This window comes from Danio rerio, chromosome 18, assembly GCF_052040795.2.
Source record: "Danio rerio strain M-AB ecotype USA chromosome 18, GRCz13ab, whole genome shotgun sequence".
Taxonomy (NCBI): domain Eukaryota; kingdom Metazoa; phylum Chordata; class Actinopteri; order Cypriniformes; family Danionidae; genus Danio; species Danio rerio.
In genome coordinates, this window is record NC_141038.1 from 52,051,356 (window position 1) to 52,064,018 (window position 12,663).

General features: G+C 38.8%; 1 protein-coding gene across 4 annotated transcripts in view; it reads right to left on the reverse strand.

The window, feature by feature from the left end:
- The window catches only part of kcnj1a.1 (potassium inwardly rectifying channel subfamily J member 1a, tandem duplicate 1), a 148,237-nt gene extending 135,776 nt beyond the window's left edge, over window positions 1–12,461 (reverse strand). For 2 of the 4 annotated variants that reach the window (XM_087291678.1, XM_087291681.1), the window contains exons 1-2: window positions 12,419–12,461; window positions 10,656–10,819 (exon numbers count right to left, since the gene is read on the reverse strand). The gene's annotated coding sequence lies outside the window, so the exon portion shown is untranslated. Of the gene's footprint in view, window positions 1–10,655; window positions 10,820–12,305 lie in introns of all 4 variants that reach the window. The other 2 variants (XM_087291679.1, XM_087291682.1) reach the window with 1 other exon arrangement.
- Between the last annotated feature and the right edge of the window lie 202 nt (window positions 12,462–12,663).

Here is a 12,663-nt window from a genome sequence, read left to right on the forward strand (position 1 = left end):
TGTGTGAGTGTTTGTGTGTGTGTGTGTGTGTGTGTGTGTGTGTGTGTGTGTGTGTGTGTGTATGTGTGTGTGTGTGTGTATGTGTGTGTGTGTGTATGTGTGTGTGTGTGTGTATGTGTGTGTGTGTGTGTGTGTGTCTGACTGTGAGAATCAGCCCATGAGCTTAGGGATTTTTGTCCGGCAGCTGTATTTCAGTTTCTTTCTCCCTCAGGATCTGCTTCGGTCCTCAGAGAGTTGCTCTTTTTTTCTCTGTGTCCTTTTGATGCTCAGAAAACCTCCGGCACTCGTATTCCTAGAACTCCAGCCACAGAGAGAAAAGAGCAGCACAGGTACAACAAAACATGAAGGGATAGATAGATAGATAGATAGATAGATAGATAGATAGATAGATAGACAGACAGACAGACAGACAGACAGACAGACAGACAGACAGACCAGACGAACAGACATACCAACCGAAAAATAGACTAGACAGACAGACAGAAAAGGAGACCAGACGGACAGACAGACAGAAAAATTGGCCAAACAGACAGATGGACCGAAAATGAGATCAGACAGACAGAAAGACAAACAAAAGAGACCAGACGAACCGATAGACGGACTGAAAAAGAGACCAGACGAACCGATAGACGGACTGAAAAAGAGACCAGACGGACAGACAGACCAAAAAAAGAGGCCAGATGGACAGACAGACAAACAAAAAAACAGACAAGATGGACAGATAGACAGAAAAAGAGACCAGATGGACAGAAAAAAAGAGACCAGATGGGCAGATAGACAGATAGAAAAGGAGACCAGACAGACAGAAAGACAAAAAATGAGACTAGATAGACTAAAAAAAAAATCAGATGGACAGACAGACAGAAAAATAAACCAGACAGACAGATGGACCGAAAATGAGACTAGACAGACAAACAGACAGACAGACAGAAATAGAGACCAGACGGACAGACAGACAGACTGAAAAAGAGACCAGATGAACCGATAGACGGACTGAAAAAGAGATTAGATAAACAGAAAAACAGACCAGAAGAACCAAAAGACGGACTGAAAAAGAGAGCGGATAGACAGACAGAAAAAGGAGACCAGACAGACAGATAGACGGACTGAAAAAGAGACCAGACGGACAGACAGAAAGACAGAAAAAGAGACCAGACGGACAGACAGAAAAAGAGACCAGATGGACAGACAGACAGACAAACAAAAGAGACCAGACGGACAGATAGACGGACTGAAAAAGAGACCAGACGGAGAGATAGACAGACAGAAAAAAAGACCAGATGGACAGACAGACAAAAAAAAAAGAGACCAGAAAGACTGAAAAAGAGATCAGACAGACAGACAGACAGACAGACAGAAAAAGAAACCAGACGGACAGACAGACAGACAGAAAAAGAAACCAGACAGACAGACAGAGAAAAAGAAACCAGAAAGACAGACAGACCAACCGAAAAAGAGACAAGACAGACAGACAGACAAAAAAAGAGACCAGATGGACTGAAAAATAAACCAGATGGACAGATAAACTGTAAATGAGACAAGACAGACAGACATAAAAATAAACCAGACGGATAGACAGACATACAGAAAAAGACTAGACGGACAGAAAAAGACCAGACAGACAGATAGAAAAAGAGACTAGACAGACAGACAGATAGAATTTATTCTACAATTTATTTTAAGTCAAAATGAGTCCGTTTAACATTAATGCTTTAGTTCATAAAACAATGTAAAGATTAAGTTAAGTTTGTATCTGCCTTTTTATTTGGCAACTATTTTAACAACTGACTTTAAAGCTCAAAGTCCTCACTTCAGCTTTCAAAATGTCAATTTCCCACAAAAACTGAACATGTGAAGAAAAATAAAATCAATTGCCTCTCTTTAAATCTCCCTTTCCATATAAAACTGTAAAACAACATGAGTGAAAACGTCCGAGTGCAGAGGCCGAGTCATTCATGTGGAGTTGCATTATTTGTGAGTACAGAAAATGATTCCTCTGAAAACTTCACCGTGAACTCTATGAACTGCTTTGCACTTGCAGAAAGTGTGTTTGTTTGCATATTGGACATCAGTGTTGTTGTGGGATCGCCCACGATCAAGTGAAACCCTGGCAGTGCCACGACAGAAAGCGCCAGTCCATTTACTGTAAACACACTGCATTCAGCCAATGTGTTTGACCACACACACAAGCACACTGAAGGAATGCGTTACGGATCGCCTCCATCAGAACACACACTCTCTGTTTACATCCCTCACTTCCTTCTCCTTTTTTGGAGAAAGAAAAATCACAGAAAATCCTTAGTCAGTCAGTCATCGCACTTATACATACTGTTATGCATTCATGATCTCATTAATATTGCTGCTGAAACAGATTTCAGCTGCTCTTCAGGTTTTTCGAATGTGGTCGTGTGACTCAATCGATTCCCAGAAGGCAGACGGTGAACATATTACAGCTGTAATTCTCCTGTTGCATCATACAGTAGACATGAACTGCAGAAGCTGGATTTCTATCTAATAGGAACACATGAATTTGACTCCGGCGACTGATTCTAAACTGAAAACTATGTTTGTTTAAAGGGCACCTATGGTAAAAAATCTACTTTTCAAGCTGTTTGGACAGATCTGTGTGTTGGTATAGTGTATAGACCGTCATACTGGGGTGATATGAACACACCCAGTCCTTTTTTTTTCAATTTAACTACAAAAAAAAGGGTCGGCCAATTGGAGCTGTTTTCAAATCGATCGCACCATTACGTAGATGTGCGATTCCCCCGCCCACCGAATTGATTGACAGCTGCGCGCATTAACATGTTCTGGTAGTCGTGTGTATATGTCAACAAGACCAGACAGACATACGCAAAGCAACCGGGAATAAAAGCTCTGTTCTGTTCGCTAGGATCAGCAATCATCATCAAATGTGATTAAGAGTAAGTTTCACATGTTTAAAGTGTTTTAAAACAGAGTATGTGTGTAATTACTTACAGCGATTTACTTCAGCTTTACTTCATCAGCACAGCCGCGTGTCAGAACAATTATAACAGAAGACGCTTCAATCCCGGTTTGTGGAAGTTAAATCTGGTTTATTTTGTACATTAGCATAACAGATATCCACACTTGAGGTTAGCCTCAACAAAGCTAAGCGCGCTCTGTTTGCCTGCCTGCCTGCCTGTGTGTGTGTGTGTGTGTGTGTGTGTGTGTGTGTGTGTGTGTGTGTGTGCGTGTGTGTGTGCGCGTTAACTTTGTAACGATATTGTGTGTGACTCATCAATGCAACTTCACAATACTGATTAGTAAAGGTTAGTTCTTACTGTAGTATCTCACAAACGCTACGTGAGACCTTCTTCCTTTAAGTCTGTCTGTTGTCTGACGCAGCTGAGGGAGGAGGCATGTAGAAAAAGTAGGCGGGCAGAACTCGGCTTAAAGGCGCAGTACGACAAAACCACCCCCTGCAGGAAATCAGTATAAGACAGCATCTTGTAAAAGGTATAATGAAAAATCTGATGGGTATTTTGATCTGAAACTTTATATACACATTCTAGAGACGCAAAAGACTTATATTAAATCTGAAAAAAGGGGTAACCTAGGTGCCCTTTAAACTACTTATTTAAAATGAGATGAAAAAACACAATCTGGGCAGCAGGGCCTCACAGCAAGAAGGTCACTGGTTCGAGTACCGGCTAGGCCAGATGGCATTTCTGTGTGGAGTTTGCATGTTCACGTGGGTTTCCTCCCGGTGCTCTGGTTTCCCCCAAAGTCCAAACACAAACTGATACCCAATGAATTTTTTTTCTTGGTAACACTTTACTATAAGGTTCATTAGTAAATGCATGTACAAACATGAACTAATCATGAACAACACTTGTTTAGCATTTATTAATCATAATTGAACATTTACCAATGCATTATTAACATTCAAGTCCATGCTTGTTAACATTAGTTAATGCACCATGAGTTAACATAAACTAACAATGAACTACTGTATTTTCATTAACTAATGTTAACTAACATGAATAAATACTGTAGTAAATGTATTGTTCATCGTTTGTTCATGTTAGTAAATGCATTACTTAACATTAACTAATGAACCTTATTGTAAAGTGTGACCTTTTTCTTATTTTTTTTCTTTTTTCTGTGATTTCCTACATACTTTAGGTCAAAATAAATTCTACAATTTAGAGTTTTGACATTTTGTTTTAATTATTAATTTTACAGCATGTTCACTGTAGTGGACCACAGGACCATTTTAGTTCGGAACAACCGCCACTCAGACAACAAAACTGTACAGGACATGGCTGTACAGAGATATAAATCCAATAATAATGTAACAAAAAACATTTTTTTCCTTTTGTGTTGAAATTCCTGAAACAGTTTAGTCTGAAAAAGAGCCAAACTCAAAAAAAAAAGAAAAAAAAGAAGCAACGTAAATCCAATAATATATTTATATATATATATATATATATATATATATATATATATATATATATATATATATATATATATATATATATATATATATGTGCTGTCAATCGATTAAAAAAATTAATGAATTAATCGCACCTTTTTAAAAAAATTAATCGCATTTAAAATACTGAAACTTGTAATTTTGCCTATTTAAATGTAAAATTAATGAAAACGCAAGAAAAATATATTTAAATTCAAAATATAATTGTTTAATAGAATTTTTGTTTAACTTGTAACACTGATTTCTTCATGTAAACAACATACCCACAATAAACCATCAAGATCCTGGCTTGACAGCCATATTTATTACAGAAATTAAAACACAGGCATGTTAATGACATTTAAATTTCAAAACAATCAATGCCAATAAAGAAAACAATGATTGAACGGCCTTCCATACTGGAGCGACTCCCCTCAGATTCAACACGCATGATCACGTTCACCAAATTTGCTAAGCGTCCCCAACTAAGCGTCCTAAAGTATTACTGTATTTCACAAGGATTCTGACACAACAACGCGAAACATACGCTTTCGTTGCGTTTAACGAGGAAACACGTTAAACTTGGAGGGCTCATGCTGAAAGACAGAGTAATGCCCTGTCTTTGACAGCTCGCGACTTCACCTGACGTTCTAAGTACATTTACATAAGACACCAATACTCCGAATTTAATATGATTAAGATAATACTCTTATTAAAATTCTACCGTGTAGCCTTAAAAGGAACCTTACCTTAAAGGAACACCAAGTCACGAAATGCGGAGGATTTTCTTTCTGTTCGCCATGCGGTAGCAACTTACAACAGAAGTCGAAAGTTAAAAATGAAACACCCGAAATTGCATGAAACTCTGGAGAGCCTGGTGATGCGACTAATTGTTTTATACTGAAACTTGCCTTCCTTGGTCTAAAAAAAACCTGAACTGCGTTAATTTTTTTTACGCGTTAATTATTTAAAATTAATCGCATGCGCTAATATATATATATATATATATATATATATATATATACACACACACACATAATGTGTCATCAATATAACTTATTTCTAATACAACAACTAACTCTGTACCGCATCGGATGTCATTCCCTCACTGTAAATGCTAGCTCTCCTGGTTTTTTCTGCAACCTCGCTGCGCGCGCATCCTGAATGTTTACAAACCGTTAATTCATCTATAGGGGGATTTGAATAAGCTAAATTGGCCATAGTGTGTGGGTGTTTACCAGTACTGGGTTGCATTTTTTGAGTGCAACACAAATCCAGTCACATGTTTTTAAACGTAAATAAATACATGCGTGTAAACGTGTCATCCTTCAGAGAACATCCAGCAAATGACGCACGGAGCAACATACTGTTGTATGTCCATAAATAATGTGAACTGCAGGTGATGTTGTGATTGCGAGACTACACGTGCAAACAAGACATCACTAAACGAATCAGGCTGGAGATGTCTAGGCCACGTCTGGCAATGACTCACTTAGGGTTTAAATCACAGATGCTTATAAAAATGCAAATAATTGTAAAAACTGATTTATAGACGGGTGTCATGGTGGCACAGTAAGGAGCACAATCACAGCAAGAAGGTTGCTGGTTCAAGCCTCGGCTGGGTCAGTTTGCATTTCTGTGAGGAGTTTGCATGTTTCCCCCACAGTCCAAACACATGCAGTATAGGTGAATTGGCTGAATTGGCCATGGTGTATATGCGTGAATGAGTGTGTATGGGGGTTTTCCAGTGTTGGGTTGCGGCTGGAATGCCATCCACTGCGTAAAACATATGCTGGATAAAATGGATAAAATTCATTCCGCAGTGGTGACCCCTGATAAATAAAGGGACTAAGCAAAAAAGAAAATGAATGAATGAAAATGATTTGGTGTTTTTGGGACAACTTAACTGTTTTATGTTCAATTCACTTAATATGTTAAAACCTTAAAAGCTGACTTGCATTGTGTGTTGTGCCAACATGAAGTATTTTGTGTGCAACCAGCATTTTTTACAGTGTAGCCTACTGTATTTCACTTTTAAAGCTGAAAAATCCAAATGTTATGTACAGTAAATACTGTATGTACAGATCTGTCTGCATGCGTGTGTGTGTGTGTGTGTGTGTGTGTGTGTGTGTGTGTGTGTGTGTGTGTGTGTGTGTGTGTGTGTGTGTGTGTGTGTGTGTGTGTGAGATGAGGGCATCCCGTGTGAACAGCTGGGTTCAGTGTGACGGCGGCGCTGCACATCAGTGAACATGATCTGGAAAACACACCCGACTGCAGACGTGATCAACAGCAGCACAGAATTAGACACATGAAGCTATGAGAATACAAAATGATGACTTTTTATTATAAAAACAATCATTTATCCATTCATTTTCAGCTTAGTCCCTTATTTATCAGGGGTCACCACAGTGGAATGAACTGCCAACTATTCCAGCATATGTTTTACGCAGTGGATGCCCTTCCAGCTGCAAACCAGGGGTCCGTTCTTCGTACCTGGATTACTCAGTTAGCTGGATTTGGATACTGATGATTTGACATGATCCAGGATCGTTTCGTTCTTCAAAGCTGATCCGAGAGGTGTTGTCATGGCAACAGTTCGGCTAGCTCAAACCTGATCGGAAGCAGGTTCAATTCATATAAACAGGATTAGATCGGGTCAGTTCAAGCAAAGATAATACAGAAAGTATGTTCCGAATTCTGATATTTTCTTACAGTAGTAGTTATATACACTTGGGAAAATAGTAAATATTTTTTAACTATATATATAAAGTTATAGTTATTATTAAAATAAATAAAGTTATACATATTAATAAAACTTATGCAATCTGCACCCTCGAAATGACAGTACAAAGACTGCCACCTGGTGGTGCAAAGAGAAAACTTATTGATATGAACTTTTTAGATCGCTTTAGTACAAATTGTGTATAATAGAAATGCAGAATATGTGACTTTTTTTTAAAGCAATAATACATTTATGCAGTCATAAACATGTTTTGACAGTAAATATGCCAGTGATTTTGCTTCACAAAAATTAGACGCCTTTACCAATATCAAAATGCTTTTGTAAACATCCAGTTACACAGATTAAAAAACGGCTACTGTAATAAAGAAAATCTTTTCTAAATGTAGAACTAAATACACTGATATGCATTAAAATACATGATGAATACTCTTGACACATGAAAGTGTAAAGCCTGTCGCTCACAACAAATGTGGAAGGTTATTGCGTGTCATATTTAACAAACCGTTTACTGCTAATTTGATGTAATTTTGCTCACATGGATAATTGAATATTAATCAGATGATGTCATTAAGCTGCTGTGCCGTCAGCCAATCGCTGCATTGCTGATTATGATTTCGAGGATCGATAGATCTGTCCTTCACAACACACGCAGCGATCTCAGATCAGTTCATCCAGACATTTTAATCTGATTCACGAACTTGTTTGAAGAACCAAATTAGCGAGAGATCAGTTATCAAGACTAGAAGATCCAGGATCTGCCAAATCATCTTAGATCATTTAAGCGAGGTACGAAGAACTGACCCCAGTACTGAGAAACACCCATAATTAAGTTCATCTAATCCATATAGCGCATGCGTTTGGAGTGTGGGGGAAACCCAAGCACCTGGAGGAAACCCACGCCAACACGGGGAGAACATGCAAACTCCACACAGAAATGCCAACTGACCCAGCTGGGAATCGAACCAGCGACCTTACAAAAAAATATGCAAGCGCATGATCAACTAACCTGACCTTAAAATCAGACATTACCCAGTTCTCACACTCGTGTGTCAGATATTGCTATCTTTAGACACCCAAACAGTCTCCTTTTTATAATAGTATATTGTGAACAAAAAGAGAAACCCAATATCTACCACTTCACCAAAACTGGTGTGTTCTTACCTGCGTGATCATACAGTGTGTGGGAAGGTTCATCACTTGGGGGGGGAAATAAAGAGCAGTTCAGGTTTGGCTCGGCGTTTTAGAGAGTGTGGGTGCAGCGAGCACAATGCAGCACTCGGATACACAACATTATCTCTGCTCCACAAACTCAAATGCTTGTCAGAAAAGAGAAAAGCAACAGATCTTTTGGCACACCAAAACAGTTCAAGTGCGTAAAGAGAGACGAGTTTGCATTATATCAAATAAAAAAGCAGCGGATCTTTGAGCATCTCAGCCAAAAACCCCTGAGCCGTCATGATGATGATGCAGCAGCTTTGAAATGCAGGAGAAAAATGATTTAAGAGCAACCGCTTGGCTTGCTCCATTTTGCATTTGCATATGCTTTTCATGCAAGGCAGATACTCTGATTAGCTGGAACAGACACATGCCGATTTTAATTTCATACAAACATGCTGTTCACACCGGAATCTATATGCAAAAATGAACACCGCGTAGACTGGTTTGAGATTCAAAGACAAAATCCTTCACGTTCCAGCATTACTGATGAAAAACACTTCTAGATCGAGGCATTTTTCACACACACACACACACACACACACACACACAAACACACACACACACACACACACACACACACAAACACAAAAACACACACACAAACACACACAAACACACACAAACACAAACACACAAACACACACACACACAAACACACACACACACAAAAACACAAAAACACACACACAAACACAAAAACACACACACAAACACACACACAAACACACAAACACACACACACACACAAACACACACACACACAAACACACACACAAACACACACACAAACACACACACAAACACACACACAAACACACACACAAACACACACACAAACACACACACAAACACACACACACACACACACACACACACAAACACAAAAACACACACACAAACACAAACACACAAACACACACACACACACACACACACACACACAAACACACAAACACACACACACACACAAACACACACACACACAAACACACACACAAACACACACACAAACACACACACACACAAACAAACACCTCTTCCTAAATCGTACTGGGGACTCGCATAGACGCAATGATGGTTGGTTCTATCATGCAAACCATACTCTGTAGCCCAACAGCAAACAATCTACTGCTTTACATGTTCGAAATACTTCATTCTGTGGGATTTATAAGCATGTTTACCCATGGAGACCTCAACTTTGGTCCCCACAGTAACACACATCTGTGTGTATCCAGGTTAAAGTCCCCACCAGGATATAAAAGCTATGTACACACACAGAAAGAACTTGTTTCTATATCCTATTGGGGACTTTTATAGGTGTAATAATGGTTCTATTATGCAAACCTAATGTTCTATCCCCCCACTCCAACACAACCCCTGAACCCAATCCTCACAGCAAACAATCTGCACTTTTACATGTTTAAAATACATCATTCTGTATGATTTATAAGTACGTCTACCCATGGAGACCCCTAATTTTGGACCTCACATTGACACAAGTCCCCATAAGTCTGTGTGCATTCAGGTTTAAGTCCCCACCAGGATATAAAAGCTATGTACACACACAGAAAAACTTGTTTCTATATCCTATTGGGGACTTTTATAGGTGCTTTTTATAGGACTTTTTTAGATGGTTCTATTGTGCAAACCTAATGTTCTATCCCCCCACTCCAATACAACCCCTAAACCCAATCCTCACAGTAAACAATCTGCACTTATACATGTTCAAACTACATCATTCCGTATTAGTTATGAGTATGTTTACCCATGCAGCCCCTAATTTTGTTCCCCACATTGACACAAGTCCCCATGAGTCTGTGTGCATTCAGATTTAAGTCCCCAACAGGATATAAAAACATGTACACACACCACAGAGGAACTTGTTCCTATATTCCAGTGGGGACACTCATAGACACAATAATGGTTCTATTATGCAAACCATATTCTGTACCCCAACAGCAAAACAATCTACTCTTTTACATGTTCAAAATACTTCATTCTGTTAGATTTAATAGCATGTTTACCCATAGAGCACAATTTTGGTCCCCAGAGTGACTCAAGTCCCCATGAGACTGTGTGTATTCAGGTTTAAGTCCCCACTGGGATATAAAAACAAATACAATCTCACACACACAAATATACACCCACATCTTGAAAAAGGTGTCCCGTTAATAAATTGCGCTGGCCTTGTTTTGGGTTGTCACATAAACAGATATTCTTCGATTATGTAAGAGTGTGTGTTGCGTAACTCACACTAGGATGACCAATCAGGTATGACAGAGCGATGTATCCCGATTCTGCAGGGCTGATGAAAGCGTGGCTCTTCAGACTCTCCATCCGCTCGCTGAAGAAGAGCCGCTGACGCACTTCAGCTACTCTGTTTGCCCCAAAACTACTTCACACGCGGCCGCTCAACCCTATAGACACAAATTGCAAATGTACTTTCGGTCTGCACGGACATAGAAACAAAATAATGGAGAATATAGAGAAGGACTCGGAGAGAAAAAGTTTGGCTGATGACAAAGATACACACCTCGATAGCCTGAATTTTTACAAAGTGCATCATGCAAATAAAAAAAAGAATCCTTTTAAAAAGGGTCACCTATTTATTGCATAATGAATACAATCACTGGCCACTTTATTAGGTACACCTTGCTAGTTCCCAGTTGGAGCCCTTTTTGCCTTCAGAACTGCCTTAATCCTTCTTAGTTAGATTCAACAAGCTACTGGAAATATTCCTCAGAGATTGTGCTCCATAGTGACATGATAGCATCACGCAGTTGCTGCAGATTTGTCGGCTGCACATCCATGATGCCAATCTCCCGTTCCACCACATCCACATGCTCTATTGGATTGAACTCTGGAGACTGTGGAGGCCATTTGAGAAACCAGTCTGAGATGATTCCCCTTTATGACATGGTGCGTTATCCTGCTGGAAGCAGCCATCAGAAGATGGAGACACTGTGTTCACAAAGGGATGGACATGGTCAGCAGCAATACTCAGGTAGGCTGTGGCGTTGACACCATGCTCAATTGGTACTAACAGACCCAAAGTGTACCTTTGAGCTTTGAACTGCAGCAGATTGTCTTCACCATGTCTACATCCCTAAATGCATTGAGCTACTGCCATGTGATTAACTGATTAAAAATGTGCGTTTACAAACTGTTGGACAGGTGTACCTATTAAAGTGGCCGGTGAGTGTATACTCAAGTGTGCACTCACTGAAGTTGATGTTTTCAGATTCATGTTGCTAACAGAAAATATACTACTTTTTAAATGGTTAAACTTTAAATCCCATTGAAACAAAAATTAAATACATAATAATATAATAATATAGTGTATATTATTATAATAATACGAATAATATATTTTAATGCAATAAAAAAAATAGTACGGTAAAACAAAAATGTAAAAGTGAAATAAATAGACAATTCCAGTAACATGAAAGATCTCATCATATTTTCCCAAGAAAGAAGCACATTTCTTATTATTAGCAATTAATCTAAGTGAATTTTCTATTTCGCATGAGAAGTCTATAAGTGTGGAATTTAAAAAATCTCTGTTAAAGTAAAAGTTCACAGCAAGAATAAGAAAATTCACAGCATCTTCTAACAGCTTCTTTTGGTTTTCAAAATAACAAATATCATGCTTATTGTGCAAATTGCAACTCATTTTAACCTTGGAAAAGCAATATGAACTGATAGGCCAAGATTTTATGAGAAATCCTTCATCATTTAGGCGGAATCAAGTAACAAACTGCGAGCTGTAGATGTTTATATCGGTATTATATCTTCTAAACTCGGGTTTTGTCACTGTTTTGGAGCACACTAGCAAATAGACATCCTTAAAAACAGTATACTAGCATCTAAAAAAAAAAACTGTTTTCATTTAACGAGACCTGCATTTTCATCAGAGGAAACGTCACAGCACATGGAAAATCGATCGCTCCCTTATGACACTTTGTAAACTGTATGTACTGATAAAACAACAGCATGAAGATGCAGACAGCACACACCTTGTCCTCCATTACTGCACCGTCACTGTAGATTGAAGAACGCGCTGAAACATGGCGGGAAGAGGCATTTAAAGGGGAAGACACCAAATTTCATTCGGAAGAACACATCCGCTTATTGCCTGAAGCATCAGTCATTGGTATGGGCCATTGTATTTTTTTATTATTTTAATCATTGGACAATTAAACATTAACAACAACTTGCTAAAGCCAGTGGTGAAGACAATAAAGAGAAAAACAACATGGAG